The sequence below is a fragment of the Corvus moneduloides genome, chromosome 1, assembly GCF_009650955.1.
Source record: "Corvus moneduloides isolate bCorMon1 chromosome 1, bCorMon1.pri, whole genome shotgun sequence".
NCBI lineage: Eukaryota > Metazoa > Chordata > Aves > Passeriformes > Corvidae > Corvus > Corvus moneduloides.
This window is the reverse complement of record NC_045476.1, coordinates 89,153,615-89,175,716: the sequence shown is the minus strand read 5'-3', so window position 1 is coordinate 89,175,716 and position 22,102 is coordinate 89,153,615. Positions and strand designations below refer to the sequence as shown.

The 22,102-nt window shown below is 39.4% G+C and overlaps 1 protein-coding gene across 1 annotated transcript in view; it reads right to left on the bottom strand.

Moving 5' to 3' along the window:
• DAP (death associated protein) overlaps positions 1-22,102 on the bottom strand; it is a 54,100-nt gene that overhangs the window by 5,482 nt on the left and 26,516 nt on the right. The window lies entirely within an intron of this gene.

Genomic DNA, 22,102 nt, shown 5'->3' with positions numbered 1-22,102 from the left:
TCTCCTGAACTGACCACCTCTGCCTGGAGGCCATAGTACAGCCACATCCAACTGCTTGCCCTGCTGGCATTGCCAGCATCTGAATTACAGACACTCAGCAACCCCAGTGGCTCTGTGGCAAGGAAAACCACACAACTGCATGGAATCTGCAGAAGGGTTGAGACCTGGAGCTCCAGAGAGTCTCCACAATAGAGGTAATTCTCCTGTAAGAAAACCATGTAACCTGAGGCACTGCAAAGGAAGCAGAGTGGGGAGGGGAAGGTGTCCCCCCCTCTGAGAACATCTGTAACTGAGGAGTCAGAGCAGGTGGTTCATTACCTGGACCACAAGAAGGGTTCTACCCTGAAATGTTATGGCTCACGAGGTTGGAACAACACAAAGCAAACACAAATCAAATGACTTATTAGAGGAATGACAGTGATTACTATGATGCATTTTACAACTACACAGCTTGTAAAAATTTATTAACATGATGTTGTGTGAAGACAACAAGCAGCCCAGTATTAAACTTGATATAATGAACTCATAAATATTGTCTGGGCCCTGTTTAAGTCACAGTATTGCTACTCAGTCTCTGAACAGCCTGGTTATTTAACAAGGCTCAGCATCCCTCCTAGAAATTTTTAAAAAGTCAGAAAGAGAAAGACAAGACTAGAAAAGAAGGAGAAAGGAAGAGTTCTGCTCTAAAATACTTCCATGGAAGAGCAACAGTGATACTTCCTGCAATAAGAAATAATGTTTTGATAGCTGTATTAGACTTTTTCAACCTAATTTTCTGTCAGTACAAACTAATAACAAGCAGAGATCAATAGCAAAACACTTCCTTTTCATTCTAATTGTACCGAGCCAATTAGTATGTTACAGTCTGCATGAGACTTACTGGATGCTGAGTAACAATCTCAAAGAAATAACTCTGACTGAGAAAATACAGATATACTGCAGTGGCTCAAGGTACGATTCACAAACTAACACCATGACATTATAAAGGAAATGAACAGTAAATGGAACAAAAAAAGGTTTGGCAATTTATTCTTGAACTATACATGGAATCTGGCTTTAGTCACACTCAGAGAAACTGGTTGTTACTTGACATTGTGTCATTAACAATACTGGATAGTGAAAAAGTTAAATCAGATGATTTTTTTTTATGTTCTTAACATGACCTTTCAATGTTCATTATGCTTGAATGATGCATGAAATTCAAATCAACATTTCCCCAACAGAGCCTGTATTTGCTCAATGTGCCACGACCTGTTCACTGGCTACCATACTGTATGTATTACCTGCTGTGTGATTCGTAATTCTTGCTTTAAAAACAAGTGCAATGCTCCATGGCTTCAGCCAAAAATGACAACCAGAAGGAATCTCTTGCATAATGGTCATTTCAAACACAGCTTTTACCCCTGCAAATTGCAAAAATGTTCGCAGAAACCCAGGTCTCCTGTTGAAACGTCATGCTATTAATACTCAGAGGAACCAAACCTGCAAGTGTTAAGTTTCCCAAGTACATGATAGAGCTGGATAGAGTTAGAATTTTTGGGAGATTTCTGTACTTACTTTAAGTTAATTGTATGTTCTTTTGTCTCAGGAATTAGGTTGAAGATCCTGTAAAGATCATTGTCATTTTCAGGTAAGCTAAAATCCAGCCTGAGGTTTATGCTTAAGGTAACTGCAGAAGCAGCTAGCACATCTTTATGAAGAAGATGAAAGTCAGCAGTACCATTTTCCTCAGAAAAACTATATTCTTTAGACACAAAGCACTTATCTTGAACTCTATCATGATGTAACATGTTCAGCCTTGTTTATGCATTGGGTTCTGCGACTGTCTTTAGTTACGCTGTCTTGCAAACTCAGATTAGGGCTCTCCCACAGGTGTGTGGTAAGGCACTGAAACACCTCACCTAGGGTTCATGTGGAGCATTCTAGGATAGTGCTGACACATAGGGAACAATCTAACAGGAAGTCAGAGCTGCAAAAATGTATCTACTCCCAGATGCGGCTGGAACAGTTCTCTCAACTTTCCCCCTTGTTTGTCCTCTCTATGGATTTTTGACTGGACTCTTCCTGCTTTATGCTAGATTTCCAGCTTTTAAACAGAAGAACTAATGGTAAGACTGACCTAGCTTCCAGCTTAAGTGCCTCTACCCTCCATCCACAAAGATCTTACAGAAACCCTGGCACTTGTTTCTGGCTGCCCTGGGTCTCCATGACCAGCTGCGAGTGCACACAGTAATGAGGCTTCAGCTCTCTACTTAACTCATTACACAGACAAAATACTTCACTCCTATGGAAGACACACCAGCCTAATAAGAAGTTCATTTCTATGCATTATCCTGTAGCAGGGAAAAAGACAGAAAGCTGGCCAGAGATGCGAATGATTGAGTGTGTCAGCATTTATGTTCATGTCAAAGCCACTGGTTTTCCTTACATTTTTACCAAATTACATTGCTTCAGAAAAAAATCTTTAAAAAATTAATCTTGTTCATTATCTTTGATGATCTATAGAACCAGAACCAGGCCAGAGCATATATAATCACACATCTATACTAATGAAGAATTCAACAGATCACAGAAAGGCCTGGATAATCAGTCACTGATTCATGCTTTAATTTCATTCCTAATGAGAGAAATCTTTCCACAGATGAACTTTGTCATAATAAATTCAATCTCTACTGCCAGACTTCCAAACCATGGGCTTTTGTGGACCCAGATTAGCTGCCAGGACCATAACTCTGAAATTGCACTCTGAGGCATCTACTGGGATTGCAGTGTTGCAACATTCCTCATTATCTTTCCCAAGAACCTCCTGAAAATAGAAACAAAAATGGAGAACAGGCCCAAGCTATCATTGCTACATTTGTAAAACACTTTCAAGTGCTTTAAATTCTATTGGTGTTTTATGCAAAGCACAACCTACATTTCCAGTATTTTGTAAGCTGTGATGGTTGCTCTGAGGATATACTTAATCTGATGAAAATTGGTTTGACAGATGTTGTTTTGAAGATGCAGCATTTGTCTAGGCATCAGTAAACAAGAAAGCAAAAAAAAATTATTTTCTGACAAAAACTGGTTTAGTTTATACATATATGTGCTTTACAGCTATTTAATGCACATGTTTATTTAAAGTTAATTAATAGCCACAGCTGATACCGTGTAAGGAACAGAGTTTTGTGTTTGCCAAGACTAGTTAGTGTTTGTGTCAATACTTTCAGAGCAAATCCTTATTTTGTTATAACATATGGAGAAAAAGAACACATCTGTTAAGATCCAAGCATTCAGAGAACTTACCCTGATTTTACATGTGTGATGCTGCACCTGTTTAACATCAGGATTCATTTATCCTGACTGTATTCAAATAGAATAAAGGTTTCTATTATTTCATAATACTTAGCTTAAATAAGATCTTTATCTGACATGGAAGGTAAATCACAAAGAAGATTAAATACTTGAAAAAATCATTAACTAGAAGAAATGAGGCATTAATAATACTAAAATCTTATGTCTTCACCTTAGAGGAATTGGTTGAACTGAAGTATGACAGACATGCTGTAAAGACAAACACAGTGACACAGAAGTTACTGTAAAATCTCCTAGAGGCTACAGAACACGCACAGGGCAGATGAGTATTTATCCAACTCCATTAAAATAAAGAAACAGAATAAATCAGTTTTCTAATTTAACAGGGAAATTTACAGTTAACTGTATCTCTATCTATAAATGCAGTGAATGTGCACACACACGTGCAGAGGCTGTGCATGTCTACGCACAGAGATTACACAAATTCACAACTGTTTCAGAGTGGTCCCAAATGCAGAACAAAGCAGAGCACATTCCCACCGCTGTGGGGGGGATGAACACCTGCAGCCACTCTGCTGTTTGCAGCACCCAAATTGCCCTTACCTGACGGGATGGATTGGATCTAATGCTGGCTTCCAGCAGCAGTTTGAATTGGAGATCCAATCTGGAGGAAGGACTATGAGCACTGCTCACAGTGCAGTCCAAACCAAAGGACTCCATTCGGAGTCGACAAACCAGGAAACATCCCCACACATAAGCATCGTTCCTGTCCACATGAACATAAAAGCTCCTAAAGTCTCACTGTAGCCTGACAGTGCAGAAGGTGAGTACTCCATGTACACTGATGATCAGAAAAACCAAAATAACATGCCAAGAAAGAACAACAAAAAGCAATAGTAAAAATAGTATTTGTTTAATTTAAAAATAAAAAACCTGTTACCTCAATTAAAATATGGTATTCAGGCCAGGAACACTGGAAGTGAAGAGTTAGAGCAAAAATAAAGACGGAAAAAATAGCTGAGAGAGCAGAGAGAACCTACATAAGGAGAGAACTAAAAACTATTAGCATACAGTATACAAAGGAGTAGGTAATATTGCTCTCATTTACCTTCTTTACAGTATAAGTAGAAAGTGACAAATGCAGAAGACTACATTTAAAATTATTAATAGCAGATACCTTTACAATAGAATTAAATGTAGAACCTCCTGAAAATAAGGCCTCAATCTCAAAATTTCCACTGTGACAACACTCGAAACAGGTTAGCCTACTTTAAAAAGGACAAAACTACATGGATGGAAGGCTTTTGTTAGACTAGGAGATTTTTTTGTCGAAGTATGTTAGATGAAAGTTAAATCATTAAACCCGTGTTAAACTAATCTTCTAGTTGGAATGATTCATACTTATGATTAAAGAATGGGAATGATTCATATTTATCTTTTCATACTCATGGAAATTAACGGTATGTTTTATCACTGCTGATTACCTTTTGCTCCTTTAGGTGCACCTGGCAAACAGATATATGGAATCTATAAATACGTGCTTTTGAAGACTTTGGAACCACAAATTATGTCATCATTTCTAACTATCCAAGAATAACACTAGAGTCTGTAACTGGGTGTTTCCTTGTTGTAATCAAATCATCCAGTGGCTTGTACTGCGACTCATAGCTGGCCTTTAGTTGTGGAAAGCAAAGGAGAAATTTCTGTGACAGACATGGAGAAAGCAAAGGAGAATTCCTGCAAGCCAAAGAGATTGTGTAGCTCCACAGAATCTGGAGTTACACCAAGCTCCCTGACCCTGCAGGCAAAGGCAGCACACAGACAGCACAACCCTTGTCCCTCCAGCACCCCGAAACAGCAGGGTTTGAAAAGTGAGAAAGAAAAGTGAGCAGAACTTTCCACTGACCAGCTTGCCCTTTATTTCCCTGCTCATTTCCAAATAAACAGCATTCACTTTCCTTACAATTTGCTTAGGCAAGCAAAATGAAAACCAGAGATGAAATAATATGATCTGCAGTTACTCATTGATCCCCCAACTGCTCCCTAATGAGAGAAAGTTTGGTGGGTTTTTACCCACATGGTATTCACTCCATGAACAGAAAGTTCCCCAAGTATTCTGAGCAGAATATTTTTTCAGTCGACAAAACTTCATACTTTAATCCTGCCCTTCTATTTCTGCAATTAAAGGTATTGTGTGCAGTTGTTCAAATCATCCAGCTTAATCTTCAAGGTTGTTTGAAAACTTGTATTTTCTGGTTATGAAACATAAAAGTTAACTAGTCTTAGTTTCCATCTAATGCTTCTCTAAAGAAGTCCAGGTATGTCTTTATAGGGGTGCTTATTTGAATTTATATAGTTGCCTTTTGATTTTGGCATTGTCTGCAAAAATAAATTCCAAGATCATTAAAACCACACTGAGATGATCAAAGACACACTTCTCAGCAACAGAACAAAACTAACAAATACCCTGCTCATCAGCTTCCTTGAAAAAATTTCCCGTTGGTTATAATACGTTTAGGTTATTAATTTTCTGGACAGAAAAGTAATAATTAGTCTGACTGACTACCAGAGGGAAATGTTTTAGCTGATTGCATGGGGACATACAGTATCTGATACTCTATGATGATTTATCCTGTTGAGGTCAATTTATTTATCTGCCAGAGCTTTCTGATCTTTAAGATCATCCACAGGATGGCACTGTTGAACCTCAGAGTCTCCTGTACATGAACTAGGGAACAATCTCAGAAACATCCAGGTGCTGCAGCAAATACTAAAACAAGCAAAAAGCAGTACTTCCCCTTGATGACAAATCTTGACGAAACGCAGTACGTACACACACACACACAATTCATCCACATACCTACAGACAGTACTTTGGGGATACAACTTTCTTGTCCACGAGTATTAGGCTGTGCCCTGACACACCCCAAGAGAACAAAATGCCCTAACAGAAAATTTTACTTACTATTTGTTTTGCTATTCACATACAAGCAAATCGGGTGTCCTGATCTGTTAATGAGGTGGTAAATGACTCGCCATTACATTTAATAGCAACTGATTGACATTCATTATTCTTACATTCACTACCAATGAATTGCAGCATATGGCCTGATTAATCTCACCAGCCTCTCATTCATCTTTGGTTTTAGTGCATGTATTAACCATAAAAGGAAATTATTTAGGAAAGATATCCACCATCTCTTATCTATATTGTTTCACATGGTATTGCTATCAGAGAATAAATTTCTCCTTCATGCTGCCTTCTGATCACAAAATGAAGATTTAAGTATTTCACCTTTTCTACAGACTCAGAGGATTTAGAAATAGTCTGCAGCTCTCCAACTTCTGGTTGATTTATAAAGGTTCAGCCTTGTTATTGCAGTATCTCCATTAGCTCTTACTGAACACCAGTGACCAACTTCTCACATACAGAGACTGCAGCATTAGCCCACTTAATAATCTGTAACTACTTAACTGTGGAAAAAAGAGAGGTATGAAATCTGACATAAAGCAAGTAGTGCTTAAGTGGTGACACAACTCAAAGGAAAACTCTAAAATAAGGAATTAAATAGGGTAGACTTCAAGCATTTGCAAAATGACCAAAGACTGTGGTGCAAAAGGGAGAGAGGATCAAGTCTTCCATGTGTTTGTCAAGTGCTGAAGTGCATCCCCATGCATGTTCCCATGACAGCAACGCGCTTCCATGCTGACAGTATCATGACCATGGGCCTGCACTGCAGTGTCTTGGCTACAGAGGCACAGGAGCCAGTTGTGGCACTGTTGTGCTCCTCCATCTCTCAGCAGATGAAAGATGGAGTACAACTGGAAGAACAGCATGATGCTGTACTAGGAATACAGGATGTCAGTGTAGTGAGAAAGACACAAGAAGGTAGAAGCTGAGAAAGTGAAAATCTTATCACTTCTGTCCAGGTGAAGCTGTGTTTGTCTCAGAGACACACAGCCGTGGCCCAGAATCTCCCAGCCTTTCCTGTTAAGAGCTCATAACCTGAATCTTGCTTTCCAGTGTTTCACAGTATTAATCATTCAGTAGATGGGCACCTTTGCTCTTCTACTGCTTTGAGCAGTTGCAGTATCATTTGTTATTATCCCTAAAACCACTGCAGACATGAAGTCAGATATGCAGGCATCTGCACATGGATAAATACTACATCACCTTCCACATCCACACAACTGTTGTGAGGAGCTTTCTCAACCCAATTTTACACCGTGCATTCTGAATGGTTTCCATTCCACAGTCGCACCCTACTGTTATGTGAAGCTCTCCAAAGCAAACGTCTCTGCCCGCAGCATAAGGGACCATGAAGAAGTTCTGACCATTTCAATAGGCCACTCCTAGAGAAGCTCTGAACACAATAAAGGATGTGGTGGAAGGTCATGAAGATACTCTGGTAGTATCAGATCCCAGCTGAAGATTGTGTAAGCTGACTCTTCTTGGCCAAGAACTTGTTTTAGTTCAAACCCTGCCAAAGTTATTGACACAATTTTCCCTTCTCTCCAGCGGCAAGTGGAGGAATAAATCATGTCATCCAGACATAGAAAATATTCTTTAAGTATGCAATTTTATATTCAGAGCTCACATAGGAGCAACAGAAGATGGAATTAAGAAATGTTTTAAACTTAACAGCTTACTTTTAATAGCAAGAAACCCCCTAGTCCCTAATACACTTTGCCCAGCTAAGTTTTTACTGCGACACAAGACAAGGAACAAAGTTCTCCCAAAGGGATTCAGACACAGGTGCATCTTTGTTTAAATGAACTTAGTGAAGTGCAATTTCTCCACAGAGAAGCTGACCTCCACTGACCTCAGAGGAAGCAACCACTCAATTCCTCTACTACCATTGCTACGCCTGTGCTGAGCAGCGGCCGTTTTCCATCGTTTTCCATCTAGAAACATCCAGTCACGTAAACATTATCAGAACAGGCTGTTTCTTCCTTCCATACTCATCTTCAGGGTTTAATTTAGAAGGTCAATATCAGATATTACTACAGACATCTGCAAAACTTCCACTGTCAATGGGACAGGGACTTGGTGCCATGAAAATACACAGAAAATGACGCTGATGAAATCAATAGCAATGGGATTCAAAGCATTGCAATCTGAAGGATGTCAAGAGGAGTTCTTAGGCACTAAGCTTTCACTCTGTGTGAAATAAATGTCTAGCTTTGTAAAGCGATAATAGAAGCCATGACAAATCAAATGGGTACAGATCAATGTGCTGTTAAATCCGAATATAGTTCTAAAGTAGTACCCATTCGTTTCAATGGGATGTAGAAATCTTAAAGCAACTACAAACTCCTGAATGTCAGTACCAATAGGGATTTTTCTGTTAATCAAACAAGAATGACTGCTACATTTCTAGTTCAATCTCTTAGAAAACCAGAAAGTGGCAGATCTATTTGTCTGAATGGCTTTTAAATGCTTTAATAACAGCAAAAACAGTTCATTTCCTTAAAGAAGTACTATAACACCTGCAGGACAGCAGGTGACCACCTGGCAGCATTACCTTCTACCATACAGAGCAGAGTTAAATCACATTTTTTCTGTTTGTGATGCACACGTAGCTTTGCTTCTTCACTTTGTTTCTATGGGACAAATAGATGAGCCTCTCTGAGGAATGAAAATAAAACATACATGCACAGTCTCAGCTGAGGTTACATTTATTAAGCAGCAGCACTACTGGTGATACTTTATGCTGTGAGTTTGCACTAGTATTTTATACTGGTCATTTCCATGCACAGCACAACAGAAAAGAAAAAAGATGCCTAAAAACGACTCACTTTGTCCACTACCTGGTGGGACAGTTGTGGCTGGAGTACTGTCTAAAGCTACGTTTCTATAGTTCTAGCTGAAGGGTGTCCTCAGCAAGAACAGTTTTTCCAAAGCAACTGCCTGGATGTTACAACAAGTGACAATATAATAACGGGAGCTGACTTAAGAAATCATTACTCACCTTTGAAAAGTGTACCTATCTAAGTATGAGCTTATGTTGGATTAGCAAAAATAACCATACCATTCCTCTGTATGCTTCAAAAACCTGTTTCTGCTATCCTGTGTATATCTGGACATAGAAACATTTTAATTAATGGCTTTTTATTTACTAATGAAGTGAGAGTTGCTTTGTAGAAGCCTAATAACATGCAAATGCAGAGATTTCTCACGATTCAGGTAATATTTACTCTTATGTAGTTCAGTGGAGTCCCAGTACATCAGTGTGAAGATTACTGAAAACATACAACACCACAATCAGATTTTCAAGCAATTAAAAAGTGAAAATAGCAATTGTCACAATAACTACACCATCTATCATACACACAACCAATTTCTAAACACTACATAACTTTTGTTAATGTGGTGTGACTCACAGTTTATTCTCTTCAAATTTTCACATTTGGAAGAAACATTTTGTAAATATGAGACATTTCTACTACAGGAATGTATTTTCCATTATTTATCTCTTGGTTCCATTATATTTTCTTATTTCCCCTCCCACCATTAAGACTCATCAATATGCTGGGACACAGACTAAACATCTGCGTAATGCTGACTATTTTAAGAGTTCAGTATAAAACACATTCCTGTTGAGTTTTCATTACAAAAGCAAGTGGTTAGAGGGAGCTCAAGATCTACAGGAGAAAGAAGCAGAGGAAATTTTTTAATGGTACTTTTTTGGCAGGGGATACAGGGAGGTAACGATCCTGTCCTTCTCTAACAGCCTTTTAGCCCCCAAGGGCTTGATCCCAAACCAGTAGTGTTTTGGGTTGTTTTTAATAGCAACACATTAACTGTGCAATAGTGGCAAGTTAATCACCAAACTGCTTATCTTCTATGATGTGATGACTTTGGATAACGTATTTCCGAAGTTGGTGCTTACCTGAGAAAGCACCTCTGTAACTTCCAGCATAATCACTTCACATGTAAATACATCAGAAATTTGGAACTTGTAGCAACCAAATTTTGCTTCAGGCTGGAGTGTAAGATGATGCACTGCCTGATTCAGCTGAACTCTCCTGAATTCACATGATCTTAGAGCTCAAAACTTTTGCAATGAGAAGTCTTAAAAATACTTTAGAGGAACAACAGCACCAATTTGGATCTTATCATTCTTCCTTTTTTAAAATCAAAGACTCAGGGAGAAGATAAAAGATATACTGCCCTGGGATTGCTAAATCAAAGAACACAGGAAAGGATTCAGATGGCTATCCTGCTTTCATCAGAAAAACGTATCATGAAAGAGTTTGAGAGACAGAGTAGAAATCACTCTGACAGAAATGCATGTATCTGAGAAAGGTCTCAGATTCCATTAAGGCTCTACATTCTGGTCTGATACCTTACAATATAGATTATCTTAAAAAATTGCTGCCCACCCCCCCCCCCAAAATCCAAGTTTTCATTTAACTGAAAATCAGAGGTATTACTCAGATGAGGGCTGCAAAACATAAAATAGCAAAGGTCAGTGGAATGCAACAATGCTAGAAGTAGCAATAATGTATTTTGGGAATTGGTGTCTATCTGTGGTCACTTCTCAGTCTCCAAGTGACTTCCAAAGCACCTACCCACGTGAAGTGCAAGTAAGTCGTGAGGCCAGACTACATTTCAGGCTGCTCAGACACAAAAAGCTGTGGTTCAATGAAAATCTATTCTCTGACAGGGGCTGAAAAAACCCCAAACACATGTATTACTACAGCTTTTTGGTAACAACCAGATAGCTGTGACCTCAAAAAGCTCAAAATAACAACACAGTCTGAGACATTTACTGCTTGTACTGATATTCATTTACAATCCTCCTTTTACATTATTTTCTAAGATCACATTTTATAAACTGGTATGTGTAAATTTTTGACCAACAAACACATTTGCACACTCTTTTCATGTCAAAAGCCTATCCATTCATTCTATCACCACAAAAAAGCAAATAGAGCAGGTGTAAAGTGAATGTCCTTAATTCACCAAAAGGCTAAATAATTTTCTAGTTTTCATCCTCCATATTTATGGAAAAACTTTGTATTAACCAACATGGCATTTCTATTATTAACCTGCACTGTCAAGAGAGGAGACAGATCTCTAGTGTATCCTTGCTCTGAATACTTGCTGCTATGACATTAAAATTGACAGAAGGGTATTGGGCTCCTGTCATATTTATTTAAAATCTTCATACAGAAGAAGCCCATAGAGACATACCCTAAGCACCCAGATGACAGCAATGCTATTGCTGCTACATAATGGCCAGCTGCAAACTGAAGTTTAATTTCATTTTTGCCTATCAGAGGGATCTCTTCTACTTACTTCCAGTTGTAAAGAAATGTCCATGAATTTTACAACAGCAATCCTCATTCATAACTGTAACACATGAAAAGAACTAGAAAGTAAAGTGTACAGAAGCTTTAAGGGAGAAAAGCAAGTTCTGTTGTGAAGCTCTGCTACAGAGAACAGTAACACTTCCTGATGCAACCTAGAGAGGGTAATAGCACAGGCCAGAGTTCAGAAAAAACATGGTGCAATCGTGCTACTTGATCTGTGAGTGGAAGTAAAAAGAGAAGGGTCTGTTCTTCCTAGGTTCAAGAGTTTTGTGAATATTGGGCAGAAGTACAGTAGGGGAGGAAACTGCAAGGAGAGGGAAAGGAAAGGGAAAGAGCAAGGGGAAGGAAAAAAAGGAAGGAAAAAAGAACATCCTCTTTTCCAGCAGTACTGCTGAATAAGCATCAGGAAAACTTCCTAAACAGTGGAAGTGTAAGCTCCTATGACAGGCCCAGATAACAGGGCAGAAGAGATATCCAGAGATATGCTCCATGTCAAGCTATCTTGTTTTGTAGACAATAGTAACACTAGAGAAAGCCAATGAAAAGACAATGCAAAGATGCCACTGATCTGCTATGAAGTGCTCTGATGTAGGTACCACAGGGTATCAGTAACATGTTGCTGTGAGGCTTCCTGCCTCATGCAGAAAAAGGGCTCAACCATGACCTTGTTAAGCAAAGGGAGACAACACTGGTGCACAAATAGTCTTTCTTCTCCCCCTCTTCTGTGTGGGTGGGCTAAGTATAATCACATGTATGCAATTCTCCCCCACCCTCTTCCCCCCCCAGTTTTATAGATGTGACCTGGAGAAATGATGGAAGTGTTCTATAGCCTATGCAGAGACAAGGAGCACTGCCATTCTTCTCAAAGACCATCAAAAGATAGATTTGCAACTCATGTGAAAAGCACTGATAAGCTATCAGCAGTAATGAACCACCAGGCATCTATGGGTTAATTTTGGTACCTATGCTATTTCCTGAAGCCTAGTTTCCATACAGACCACTGGAGATCCTCAGTTTTTTTATGACTCAAAATGTTATGACTTAAGCATTTGAAAGAGGAAAGCCACAAGTCTCCACAACAGAAGAAAAATGCATGGGAAATTGCCTACTGTCTGTATCTGTCTGTGCTGGCACGACACAAACCGCATTGTGTGACAGAAAGCATCTGCCTAGCATTGCGTCAAAGGGAGAGCTGTGATCACCCTTGGAAGGGGCAGAAGTCATGCTGATTTTAGCCTGCATTCGCTTTGCAGAGCTTCAGGTAACAGACCGGTGTTAACACTGAATGGAAACACTCCAGAAAACATGAGCTAAGCCAATTCACTATTATGGAAGTCCAGTCTGAAGTAATTCCTGTCTTTCTCTAGGTCTCACAGACTGGCAAGCAGCCTCTCATAACTTTCTCATAAACCTCTCAATGCTCAGAAAGTTTCATTTTTATTTCACCAAATGTTATCTCACTGTCACTCCTGGCATATGAAGCACTTTCATCAGCTGTTACCATTTCTTTTAGGTATGGTAATCTTGAGGAACAAATTAATTAAAAACTTAAACCAGACTGACAGGTGTGACTTCAGTAGCAGTTTCTTAATGGAAATGCCTATTTAGAACTTCAGGAAGGCTTGTAATTACTTCAGGTAGGTCAGGTTTTAGATCAGATCAAAATACTAACATAGCAATGGAAAGGTGTAATTTGGTGGTGTTTATGTCCTTGGAAAATCTAAGGAAACTCAGTATCTCAGCTATTGTGCACATAATGCAACCATTTCAAATGCAGTTTGTAAACTTGAACTCTGGCTATTTTCATTAATATACTGTGCTGCATTTTCCAGAGGGCTTAGGCCTTCACAAATGTGACTGATTTAAACAGGACCACCTGTACCTCTGAAAACTGAGTGAAGAGTATTAAGTAGGGTACCTGCACTTGAGAAACCACTTCTGAATTTTCAGTAGAATGTGTGACTGAGCCTGCAGAACCACTATCACAGAAGCGTGACAGAAGAGAAATATCTGATATAATCCTCAGGGAAAATATGAAAAGAATTTGAGCACAAATTAACACATAAACAGGATAAGCCAAAAGAACCAGTTGTTCACCATCTCACACATGCTTTTTTACTATAAACAATTTGGTTGCAATGACACGGAAATACACTATTGTTCAAAATGTGGACTTGACAGCCCAGAAGATCATAATCCTTTTAAGCACAGAACAGGCAATGCAAGCCGAGGCCAACTCAAACACCATTCCTAACGTGACCTTGTCCCTGAACCTGCACTTCAGTATCTTCCCTAGTGGTTTATCTGGCTGCATCTTAGGCTTGGTTAGCAGTGCTCATGAACAGATGCCAGGCCACTGATAACACTCCCATCACTGCAGTGATGTTCTGGGTCAGGGCTCAGGGCAGGCTGTCTCTCTGGAGGTTCAAATGCCCATGGCAGTTGCTTCGCCCTGAAGATCACCGGCTCATTCTTCCTTACATGGAGCATGTCATTGTGTATATGTCATTTTTTTGCACTCATCTGACACTGGCAGTCTACTGATCAGAACTCTGGTTACTTTGGACCAATACAGCTGTAGAGACAACCAAGACCTGGTTCCACATTGTGCCATCAAATAGTTTATAAGATGTGGGAATAACTGTACAAGGTCACACTCTGAAAAGGCTAGATGGCTCTCCTGGATCATCCAGTGTCTAGTATGTGTTGCTTTGGTGGCTCCTCCTGGACAGCAGCACAAAGGACAAGTGCTTCCTCCAAGATCCCTCTTACTAGAGGTCTGCCACTACACTTCAGATAGAAATTTAAAAATCAGTCTCTGATTATATCACTTCTTCAACCTAAGAGAGTCTTGGAAACACTCATTCCTAACCTATTCTCTGGACATACTATTTACAGAGTTCATAATCCAAAACTGCCTTCAATGATTTGAGAACTAAGAGCCTAGTCTAGACAGTCTAAAAGACAAACAAGACTGAAAAAATGAATAGAACAAATTATGGAACTGTAATTACAGAGCCCTCCATAACAGAACCACAGAAGGGTTGAGGTTGGCAGTGACCTCTGGAGATCTTCTGGTCCAAGTCCCTACTCAAGCTGGGCCATCTAGAACAGGCCGCCCACAACAATGTCCAGGCAGCTTTCTATTATTTAAGAGGATCCAGACTCAAAAACATCTTTGGGAAATCTGTGGCAGTGCTCAGTCACTCTCACAGGAAACACTTTTTTTTTTTTTTGACTGATGTCTGGAGGGAACCTCCTGTATTTCAGTTTGTGCCCATTGTCTCTGGTCCTGTCTCAGGGCACCACTGAAAACCACCGGTCTCCCTTTTCTTTGTGCCCTCCCTGCAGGTATTTATACATATTGAAAAGCTCTCCCTGGCTCTTTCAACCTCTCTTCACAGCAAAGGTGCTCCAATTTCTTCATCATTTTTGTGGCCCTTCACTGAGTTGCCTCTCTTCAGTAGCTCCAACTCCCTCTTGTACAAAGGAGCCCAGAACTGGACACAATCCTCTGGCATATCAGCCCTTCCTCCCAGTTTTGTGTCACATGCAAACTTGCTGTGGGCAACTCTGCTGCATCAGCCAGATCATTAATGAAGATGTTGAAGAGGACTGGACCAGATCCAGTACTGACCCTAGGAGTACACTACTAATTACTGGCCTTTAACTACACTTCTTCCACTGATCACGGCTCTCTGGGCCCAGCTATTCAACCAGTTTTCAGCTGACCTCGCTCTACTCATCCAGTTCATACTTCATATCCTCGTATTTCATATCCTTACAGCAGACAGCTTTGAAAGCCTTTCTGAAGCCTAGGTAGACAATATTGAAGGCTCTCCCCTTGCCTATCAAGTCGGTATTTTCAGTGCAGAAGTTTATGACTTCCCTTTGATGAATCCATGCTGACTTTCCTTTCGCTTTCATGTCCTTCTAGTACCCGAAAGTAGTTTCCATGATTAGCTGCTCTATCAGGATGTGAGATGAGGTAGACCAGCCTGTAGTTCCCTGGCTCCTCCTGACTGCCTTTTTTTAAGTGCTTATAAACACTGGGAATTTTCTTATTATTTTTCCAAGAGTTTCTATTAGGTGCTTCAAGAAAGCAAAAAAGCTATTATAAGGGTGGGACTGAAAAGTCAAAATTATGAATAAGATATTTTATTCTTCAAAAGATTTTAACTTAGCTGAACCTTTTAAGTGTCAAATATCGTCCCATATAAAGCATTTGAAACTTTTTAAGTTGAGACAGACATCAGATTATGCAGTGATTATTCTGAAATAAATACCAAAGGTAATTGCAGAACTATGAATTCATGAAGTGATCAAAATACCCACATTTACATTTTATGGTTTAGAATCAACCATGTGCATATACATTCCTCCAGGAAAAACAGCAGAATAGTGAATTTCAGCAATATTACATTTTGCTATAGATATGGTCTTAAAAGTTACTATCTACCAAAATAGTTTTTACGTAGTGCTATTGCACAGTAGAATTCCACTTCCTCCTTCTCTGCATTTATGAAGTCAACTTCTGCATAAAACAATTCAACCATTCTAATATAATGATCTAACGGCCGAGAAACTTCCAGGGTATGGGAACTTCAGGATTTATTATATGGAGACTATAATATTGGAACTAAGCAGCACATGCAACACTAAAAACATACTGTACCACTGATACGAAGGCTAGACAAATGTTGAGCTCCTAAAAACGGGAAGATTCATGTAAAATTTGTAGAACATAGACGAACTGGAAAACAATGGGTCTCTGCAGTCAACACTGTTCATCTTCACAGAAACTGTGTGGATTAAGAGACATTAAAAACTTAACAGAAGACTGGTGAACTTGTGACTTGGCAGCAGCTTAGTCAAATCCCATGAAATTTAACTTGTAAATGGCTTTTTTTCCTTCATTAGCCTTTTTACCCTAAAATAAAGCTGCCCAAAGGTTGGCTACTTGCTGTTTAATCCCATTTTGTGGGAGACTAGAATCATAATAGAGGAAACAAAGTCTCTGTCAAGAGTTACCACAGTAAAATATCAATAAAATTACTTTAAAAATCCAGTTTTGAGAGCAGAGAATAGGGAAACACTGGCAAAAGTGACAACCCAAAAATAATTCTACATCTGCAATATGTAAACAAAGGCAAACAAATGAAATTAGAGCCTAGGAGCTGCCTTTTATTTTAGTGGGCCTGAGATGCTTCATCCTGTTTATAGCTTGGACACAGAAACCTGCAACATCCCCTTTAAAAGGAATACATAATACCCTTCACATCAAGGTTTGCTTTGGCTGAGATGAATTCCACAGCTAGGAATAAATGCACATTTCATAAATAAGGCAATATCAAAACTTTAAGTAACAGTTTCTCCTACTCTAAGACACAGGGCCAACCTTTTTCCTATTGAAAACACAAAGCTTTTAACCAAAATATATTTCCCTTTTTACAATGATACAGATATCTGGACCTTAGGCTTTCTACTTTTCTATGTGCCGAGGCCTATTAATCTAATTAAAAGAAAAATCCAATGCATAGCCAGACAATTATTCCTATGCTGTAGTTTGACAGCATTAGTTCATTTACTGCAGACGATTTCAACTATGAGAGCTTCATCCAAGACAATGTCCATCTCTGTAAGAATGAATCCCTTATCCATGGCAAGATGAGCTCTCCAAGATGCTGTTTAGTTGCAGCAGACTCATGATAATCTCACATGTTCTATATTATTATCATCTGAATTTCAAAAAAACCCCAGCAAAATTACCTCTGTTTCTCCCAGGATACCTTAAGACCAGCAAACTGATTAGCTAAGGGTTGTTTTCTAGGATCAACTGGTTCTTGCAATTCAGCTGAGGGAATATGAATGCAAATAAAGATTTTGAAGAGATGTACAGCAAGAGTCATGGGGTGGGACTCACATGACATTACTTACTTGAACACCTCTAGCTATACTTAAGTCAGAACATATTACCTCTTAGCTTATAAAATCATCTTGCTTTTCTTGAAATATTCCTGTTTGACTGATAGCTGAACTGAGTTCCAACCAGGACTTGACTTCCTCCATAGCAATGAGGCTGTCTACCCTCTGCAGGTAGAAGTATCTACTCCATGAAGTTCTGATCCTCTGGAAAACAGGGATGTAGCTTAACTCTTTGAATAACTATCTTCAAGGGAAGCTCAGCTGCTCTGCCATATTGAGAGTGAAAACAATTTTAAGCAGCTGTGGCATTGCCACAGGGACTCTCAATTGCCACTTGTTTGTCAAGAACATTCTCTTTGGCATTTGTGCATGTGGTAAAAAAATGAGGTGTTGAGGTGACAGTATTGTTCCAATGATGGAACACAAGTAAAGCAAGATGTGCAGGAATCTTCAGGTGCAAAACAGAAGTCTGAGTATCTCAAATACCTAAAGGTTCACAAGACCAAGAGGTGATCTAAATTTTCAGCTCTGTTAGGAAGTCTAATGAGATACACCATCTGTGCTTGCAGACAAGGCATTTCTGCTTGCAGATATCTGCTCTGCATGGCTAAGGCAAAGCAAACACAGTTTAACCTCTACAAGATTTCTCAAAGCTTCAAGAGCCAAGTGAGATTGTCCTGCAATTTTGGCAGACAGCAATATCCCCAAAAACAACACATAAAACACCACCTATTCTTTATCATCATCGCTTCTATGAGTTGTCCCTACTATACAAAGGAAAATCCCAGGAGATCCACGGGCAGAAAATACAAGCTTCACAGGCCAGGCAGGAACAGATACAGACAAAAAAGACTAAAGATTGGGATTTGTGAAAAAAGAGGCAAACACACCTGAAGCTACACTGGAGAGAAACTTGACATAGAGTAGTAAGTTATGAAATACAGGCTATAGATGATGAGGCTCATGAAGAGATCAGACTAAATTTTACAACTAATACACCTGATTTCTCTCCTGTATTCCTGGTGAACAGCAAGCTGAACATAAGCCAGCAGCCTTTTCTAGCAGCCCATAAAGCTAGCGTTATTTTGTGCTGGAGATTAACCCACTCTGCTGAGTGCCCACTAGAACACATTTGGAGTAACGTGCTCAGTTCTGGGCCCCCAAAACATCAATACAGTAGTGGGAGCTCAGGGAGGGCCATCAGGATGCTTAGGGTGTTAGATCACTTATCCTGTGAGGAAAGGCTTGGGGAACTGGATTTGTTCAACCTGCAGGAAACAAAGGCTTTGGGAAAACCTAACAGCAGCTTGCCAGTGCCTGCAAGGATATTACCAAGAAGACAGAGCAGGCTCTATACAGTGGTGCATGGCTGCAGGATGAGACAGCAGGGGTAAGCTGATAAAAAGGGAGGTTCTGTGAGGAAAATCTTGCCATGAGGACAGTGGAGCAGAAGAACAGGTTGCTTGCAGGGATTGTGTAGCCTCCATCTCTGGAGATTTACAAGACCTGGCTGAATAAAGCCTTGAGTATTCATTCTGGTCTGAGCTCTGGTTATCCCTGCTTTCAGCCCACACTAGAGATCTCTCCAACCTGAGTTATCTCATGATCCAGAGCCTGGACTGTGCCCTTGGATGCTATGGCTTGTAAGAAGCTTAGACCTTTAAACCAGGCAATCTGCACCTCGCAATTGGTTTCTAATAGTGACTAGTTGCAAAAGTTTAGCAGAAGTGCTGATGACTAAATTAAGTTCAAAGTGATCACTTTCCTGCTATTCATCTCATCAACAGTTCTTTGTCTCAATCTGTTCCCATCAATTTTGGCAATTGGATGAGAGATTTCCAAAGTCTCACCATGGCCTTTGGTGTGTCAGCACACATCTGAAATCATCTCCAATTAACATACACTCCCACCTAGCACGTAACCTGGTAGAAAACAAAATTCTGCTAACGGTATGTAAATTGTTCAAAATGAAAGAGGCTGAGAAACTGAAAGGAAAGCAGCATGAAGGTGTCTGCAAACTGGATGTTACTTACTGGAATTCAGATGATTCTACTCAGTTTGTCTACTAATAAACAGAATTCACAAATTGCACTGAATGCTCAAGTCACTTCTCTTATGTCACCCTCATATAAATCCGTCTTTCTTCAGCAAACAGAGCAGACCTCTGGTGATCAATGAGGATTACACAAGAGGTGCCCTTGCTGTTGCAAAGGGTTTAGCAAAAAAGCTAGGGAATTCTCAAGAAAGAAGACATCTAGAAGTAAAGAAGTCCAGTCATTTCCTGGAAAATATCCCAAAGCTATACTTAGGAAATCACAAAATCATATTTCTCACAGATGAAACTTTCTTCTTTGTTTTTAATAGTGTCCAACTTGAGATGTTTAATTCAATGGAGGAAAGGCCAATGCAAATAAAGGCAACAGGAGCTACAGCTGGAAAATACATGCAAGCTAAGTATTCTAATATGACTGCATCTTAGGGTCAAGCTGGCCACTCCATTAATTATACTCTCTGCACTTTAACTTCAAACTTGGCTTCTTCATACCTCAGGAACGGTTTAAAAATAAACTGATTCTGAAAGCACCACCTATAAGCACCATCAAAAAGCCCATAAGGAAATTACTCTGAGACTGCTGTGAAAAAAGATTTTTAAAGTGTAATAAATAGGAACTAGAGCCACAGGAAATTCAATGGGTATTATAAAAAGTTGGGCAAGTAGCTTCTTAACAGCATCAATTCTGTGGAATAAAGCAAATTCTGAAGAAAACCTGGAGAGTTGATCATGCAACTAAAGTCTGTCAGCGAATATATAGACGGAACAGATTTGATCCCAATCCTTAGGTTTGAGGGGATTTGTTTGCTTGTTTGAAGACTTACTGTTATATTAAGACAACTTTAGAACATATGGAGCTTCTGATTGGTATCATTTCAGTGTGATGGTCTAATAATTAAGAGAAGTTAAATCTGAAACAGTTGTTATTGAATTCTCAAGTCTGAAAGAACTGACAGGTTTTCTGCAGCCCCCACTGCTTTTATAAGAAAATGCCAAAACAAAGGTCAGTGAAGGTTAAGTTGATTTCTTTTTTCCAAGCTCAGCTCAGCCTACCCTAGTAATATTATTTAGGCTGAAATCTTTCTTGTAGCAGGGTAATGAAAAGGGAGAAAGCTTTTTATGTTTTTCTGAAGACTGCTTTCACAAGGGGTACAGGGCTGCACACAGCTCATTAGATGGTAAGCCTATATGGGACTAAATCTTCAAGTTTACCTTTAACAAGTGACATTGGAAAACAGATTTCATCATACTAATCATCACACTGATGACATTAGCTACTTAAGCCAGAGGGTAAGTCATAGCAGCAATGAGCTGTCATCCTCTGCGCTGGCTAGCACTGCATGAGGTAAGGACACTGCTAATATTTTGTGTCCAGTTCCTGGCCACAAAGGAGAAGGAGCAGAAGTGTTAGAACCAAATACATTTTTCTGCACTCCCTTCTGTTTCTCAAGGTTAACCCCTTCTGCTATTCTAGTAAATCTTGATTTTGATCTCCTCCTTCCTCTCCCTCTTTCTATCCAGCTCTTTATTTATTTCAGGAGGCCTACCACTCAGTTTTCTGCCCTATCTCTCACACTCAAGACAAACACCTTCCCATTATCTTTTCAGACAATTGCAATCTTTTCTTCCCAGAGTCTCCTGTTCCTTGACCTGCCCTTCCTTGTCCTAGAAAGATATTCATCCCCTCAGGATCTTTAATTCCTTTCCCTTATTATCAGCTCTGACAATTACTGCTTGGAGACATTAGTCCCTGGATATTTCTACAGCCAGGATTCTCTGCTGATTTACATCTTGTTGCAGGATCAAAAAACAACTTCAGAAAACAGAACATTTCCCTGCTGCCACTAACCAGTACCCCTCCGGAGATGACAGCAGATTGCAAAAAGAGAGAAAAAAACCAATTCCTTAAGAAAGAAACAAATTCTTACACATATTTAGGAGTCAACTCAACTTGAAAGTTTTGCTAAAAATCTTTCTTGGTACAGTTGTGCAGTTTTGGCTGCTGCCACAAGGCAAGAGCCAATCAATGTTAAATGACTTCTTCAGAAAATCAAAACAACTGCTGGAACAAAGCAAAGAGAAGAAACTGGTGGCAGCAGTAAAGACAGCTGCCTACAAAAATAGTCCTTAGTCCAGATTTGTGCCTGAATTCCTACCTTCCACTGCTTTTTCTGTTTCAAAGCCAGTCTCACAGCAGTGTACAGCAAGCTGCTTTTAGTTTTTGAGAAAGAGACTGCATTCTGTGTCTGCCCAAAAGGTAATGCCTAATTATACCAGTCTGAAGCGATAACAATAAAACTTTGAGGATTCATTCAGTTAGTCCCAAGTTTATCTATACGATTTGCCAGGCAGTCATTTTCAGTCTTCACTTTGATCAGAGAAAGTGACCTTGCTGTCCTTTTAATATCAGCTGTAAAATAAGCTTGCAATTAGTTCTTTAAAGTTCAAGTGATTCTAATGAAATCTCTTATGACCAAAAATGCAAATTAATTCTTTAGTTCTACATCT